The following is a 5259-nucleotide window of genomic DNA, read 5'->3' as shown; positions in this document are numbered from 1 at the left end:
AATTGAACACCATTCAACCGAATCCATGCTTATTGGAGATGCGAAAGAAGAAAGGGAATTAGAGTCAATCGGTGTCATGGAAAATGTTGAAATTAACTCTAGTTCATTTGGGGGTGAGGATGTCAGATAGAGCAAATTTAAAAATAGAGCGTCTTAAACCACATTCAAACCATTTTTCGACATTGTACTTAGTGGATGATATGGAAATTGAACTAATCGAGCTTATGGAGAATTTTGGAGGTGAAGAACAAGACGATTTTATTTGAAGTTTGCTAGACCAAGAAGACAAAATTACATTCCTCACTTAAAGGCCAAGAAGTGCAAGATGAGGACACCCGAGAGTTGGCCTCTTTGCTTTTGCACCACTGCCACAAGAGCATAGCCGGAAACTTGATTCAAAGTTGGGGAGTCAATTCATATCCTCAAAGTGGAGGGAAAAGTGGTAAAGTTAATTCTTGTCATGCCATGACGTTAAATGCGGCGCTTTATGGGAGGAAACCCATTTTTTTAAAATTTTTTCTTAACTTCAACTTTGCAATTTTCCTTAAAAAAAAAAAATCAATTTTGCATTTTTAATTTTTAGATAAGTTTCATTTATTATTTTTATCATTCTACCAAGTTTCACAGTTTTCAAAATTGTTTTGGACAGTTAAGGGTGTTGGATGGACAAAAATTCAGGAGGAAAGCAGTGTTGAAAACTGCTACTGAGGCACTGGAATTGGGGTTTTTTTTTTTTTTTTTTTTTTTTTTTTTTTTTTTATTTTTTATTTTTTTATAATGCAAGTGAGAGTTGAAATTTTGCAAGGCCTGGGAATAGTTGGAGGGGTATAGGTCTTAAGACAAAGGAATTGTTTTTCCCTTGTTTAGCTTTAGGAAATGTACTAGACGTCTAGGCAGGTGCTTTAGGAAATTACGGTGCGTGATGTAATTGTCTTTGAATAGTGATTATATATATATAGACTATATATTATGTTCAAAACACGATTAATATAACATTGTAATTTGTGCTCCGTATCTAAAATTTTATTATATTAATGTTTGCTACGAATACAAAATCGGCAAATTTATTAATATTTTTTAAAAGAGAAGACTTGTTTAAAAGGAAACTATTTTCCTCTCTTTGAAATAAAACAATAGCAATATTTAAGCATCAGTTGATATTTTCAATTTTAATTCGATTAATTTAAAGGTGTAAAATACTTATTATTTTTTATCAAATTTTGATTTGGATAATTCTAATTCAAATTATTAAATTAATTTTACATGTTTAAAACGAAACAAAATAGAAATTTATTTTCTATTTAAATGATGAAATACTATTTTTTAATTTTTGATAAATATTCTCGGTTTAGCTCATTTTACTTGTCATGTTGTCTTTTGCATGGTTTTTTAAGAAAACGTCGATTAGAATTATAATTTGACTAATTTACTTTATTCATTATTTGATGTCTATTTGATTTTTTTTACGACATTAATCTCTTTTCACATTATTATATCTTATTTTAAAATATAAATATTTTAAGTATATTTATTTTAGTGAACATAACAAATAAATGACATAGGCGGAATAGCAAATACAACGGTTTAATATTTAGATTAGATCTCGGAGCTAATATAAAAAAAAAAAAAAGCATGGTTTGACCGCTTAACTTTTGAAGAAAAGCGGTTTCATTTGCTCCCACTAATGGATTGATACGCACGTGGCGTGAATCCATCATTATTGACTTAATGAGATACTTTGGAAATTAGTGTTTACTTACGAAAACAAAGTCCTTTTTTTTTGGACATTATTATTTTTTTTTTTTTTAATATGGGGTTCACTTTTTTTTTTTTGATATTGTTGATTTTGTTAATATGGGGTCCATTTTTTATATTGCTTGGTGTTGTTTAGTATAGGGCATTTTTTGGACATTATTAGTTTGCATTATTTTTATGCATATAATATATATATATATATATATATATATATATATATATATATATACACACACTATGTTCAAAACTTAATATAACTTGTAATTTGTGCTCCGTATCTAAAACTTTATTATATTAGTATTTGCTACGAATACAAATTCTGCACGTTTTTTTTGACATTGTTTGTTTTTTTAATATGTGATTCACTTATTTTTTTTTATATTGCTTGATTTTATTAATATGGGATCTACTTTTTTTTTTTTTTTTACGTGAGTTTGGAGATAGTGGGTTCCACCTTTTTTACTTTATTTTTTTTAATGTTCAAAACACGATTAATATAACATTTTTTTTATATAAAACTTTATTATATTAGTGTTTGTTACGAATACAAAATTTGCACCTTTTTTTTGACATTGTTTGTTTTTTAATATGGGATTTTTTTTTTTTATGTTGCTTGATTTTGTTAATATGGGGTTCACTTTTTTTTTTTGCCTTGGGTTGCAATTTTTTTTTTTTTTTTTTTAATATTGGTTGGTTTGTGTTTAATATATGGGCCCACAACTAAATTGTAGTTTATGTTCTATCTAAAACTTTATTATATTAGACAAACAAAATTTGCACGTTTTTTTTTTACATTGTTTATTTTTTTAATATTGGTTGGTTTGTGTTTAATACGGACCTAATTTTTTTTTTTTTAAAAATATTAGTTGATTTGTGTTTAATAATATGTGGGCTTTTTTTTGGGGCCCACAGAGAGAATGTATGGTGCTTCTATATAGTAGTAATTTTTTTTTGGGGCCCACAGACGGACGACCAAAAAGTGCACCAAAGTGGTGCTTCTGTATAGTAGTAAAGTAATGTGAGAAAGAGATCCATATGCCCAGGCAAGTGTCAAAAATTTTAGCTCATGAAAGCAAAAGTCCCTCTTGGCTTAAATCACAGTTCCACGCCCTTCTTCCCTCACTACACCACTCATCACGCAAGCCATCAACCAGGTAACACTAATCTTCTCCTTTCCTCTTATCATCAGTTCTCTATTTCTCTCGTCTGCTCTTCCCTCGGTCTCTCTCTCTCCCTATTTTTCTCTCTACGTGCCGATTTTCTTTTTCCCTTTTCTTCTTCATCTTTGTTTTCTGTTTCTGTGATTCTGTTTGTGTGAATCTTAGATCACAAAGTGTGAAACTTTGGTGTTGTTGTTGGATTGAGATGAAGATATGATTGTTGAATTATAAATCCCACTTTTTGGGAGGGTAATTCAATACTCTCATTGGTAGAAAGAGTTTGTCTAATGTTATGCATACAACGTATTCGACAAATTGTGTGAGAGAGAAATTAGTTTTGCCGGTGAAGTTTGAGTAACCGAGCGACATTAGGAGATGTATAGAAGTATGTTTTGGTGTGTGGTTCGGGTACGAGAGGGAGTCTGAACACATCACTAGAATTTAAGCATGACGAGAAAATTATGCAATGTGAAGCTGGTTTTTGAGTTCTTAGCCATTACATAGCATGGTCTCTGAAGTTCTTTCGCATGATTTCAAAGTTCTGGATCATAAATATATTCTAAATGTTCTTTCACTGAATTTTGATTCAATATGGTTAGAATTGTTCACTTTGGATTCTAGGGTTGCATTCTCTTTGGAACTTGGTTTAAAATAAATTGATGAAAACGGTGTTCACTGTTTCGAATTAAATGGACTATGAAACTCCCATATTCCTGTGCTTTGGTATATTGCAATCAAACTCACTGTATGATTTTTACTGATGCAACGTCACAATGGGAAATTGTCGAACAAAGGTGAAGTCTGAGTAACCTTTGTTCATTGCTTTTCTGAGTAACCTTTGTTCATTGCTTTTCTTCTCCAATTCAAGTGGTGTTTTTGTTGAACCATTTCATAGTTCTTGTTGGGATTTTGAGCTATTAATTTCATAAGCTGGATTAAGAATCCTATTTTTTTGGGAGTTGGCTTGAGCTGTTTGTCATGGTGTCAATGTGTTTGACATGTAGCAGAATGCAGGAATGCCTATACTAGACCATTTCCACAATACTAAAATTTAGCAAAATATTGAATCTCTTGCCTGGAAAGAAGAGAAGGGATGCAAAGGGAAATTTCCATCTTTAGGATATAAAGTGACCCCAATGGCCTTTTTGGCACACCAAGGAAAACAAGCAGGAGAAAGTGCAAGGACAAACTTGTGCAACCATTACCATGAAAAAAGGGAGCTCATCTACACTTTTTTGCTCTTTAGTATACTGTTGTTACTCTATATTTGCAATGAGGACAATGCAACTTTTTAAATTGGGGAGGCTTCATTTTGATGGACATTTTTGTGCTGGGGTGTGATAATTTGGTAGAATGACTTTATTTTAATATTTATTTTACAACATATTTATAGTAGTATGATTTTTTATTTTTTTTTTGGTTTTGTTTTGTTTAGTTTAGTTTTTGTATGCCCATGTTTTATTGTGTATTAGCAATCGTTGGCTTTTCTTTGCCATGATTATTTTCCCGAGGATGCTATTGTCTTTTGAACCCGGTGTTTTTAGATAGTTTTGAGTCGGCTTGACCCTACAGTTTTGAGTCGGCTTGACCCTATGATAGATAGTGGGGCACTTTTTTAAGGAAAATAAGCCTTGTAGGTTATGGGCACTTATGGGAAATAAGCCTTGTATGTTAAGTATAGAAGCGAGTTTTAGGTAGTTTAGGAGTAAAAATGGTGTTGGGATGTGACTTTTTGCCCCTTGGCTAAATTTTGGCTTGCTGGGTACCAACTTATTTAAACTTTCACATATGAATTCTTGATCTTTGAAAAAGAAAAATGATTCAAGTAATGATTCTTGTGTTGGCCTTTAGACTCAATTTTTGGCTCCTTCTTTCACTAATTAGTTTATTTAGATTAAAAGTGACTTTTTGAATTCATTTGTATCAATTGGATTATGGAGACATCTTCTACTTAAGCTTCCATGTGCCATGTATGGTGAGATCTTTGTGAGTTTTTTTGCATTATATGTAGTCTAGAACTTGCCCAGAATGTGCTTCAAGGCGAAATCCTAGACCAACTTGGTATGAAAAATGATGTTAGGCCTTCCTTGGACCATTTTTGTGTCTTAAATTTCCTACCCTTGCATATTTTTCCTAGTCAACCCCCTTTGAACCTTTAACCTTTTCTTTGGCAAACTTTTTGCTCTTTATTGATCTATCGTTTGGCATCCCACCTCCCTAAGTGCTTTGAAAGTTTAATCGTAGGCTAAAAGCCAAGCGATCTAACATAACTGGCTTGTTGAACGGAAATCCAACTCAGACTAGAGATATCAAACGACCTAGGGGACTGGACCTCTAGATGTAG

General features: G+C 31.8%; 1 long non-coding RNA gene across 2 annotated transcripts; it reads left to right on the top strand.

The window, feature by feature from the left end:
• Positions 1-746: 746 nt before the first annotated feature.
• LOC132040754 (uncharacterized) lies at positions 747-4299 on the top strand. Of its 2 annotated transcripts, none has more exons than XR_009410762.1 (3): positions 747-878; positions 2770-2909; positions 3923-4299. It is a non-coding gene; the product is annotated as an uncharacterized LOC132040754 (long non-coding RNA). The 2 variants fall into 2 exon arrangements; XR_009410761.1 differs by lacking the exon at positions 3923-4299 and adding an exon at positions 3420-3625 and having other exon boundaries at positions 2770-3249.
• Positions 4300-5259: the final 960 nt, after the last annotated feature.

The sequence above is a fragment of the Lycium ferocissimum genome, chromosome 12, assembly GCF_029784015.1.
Source record: "Lycium ferocissimum isolate CSIRO_LF1 chromosome 12, AGI_CSIRO_Lferr_CH_V1, whole genome shotgun sequence".
Lineage (NCBI taxonomy): Eukaryota > Viridiplantae > Streptophyta > Magnoliopsida > Solanales > Solanaceae > Lycium > Lycium ferocissimum.
The sequence above is the reverse complement of the archived record's forward strand: the minus strand, read 5'-3'. Positions and strand labels throughout refer to the sequence as shown.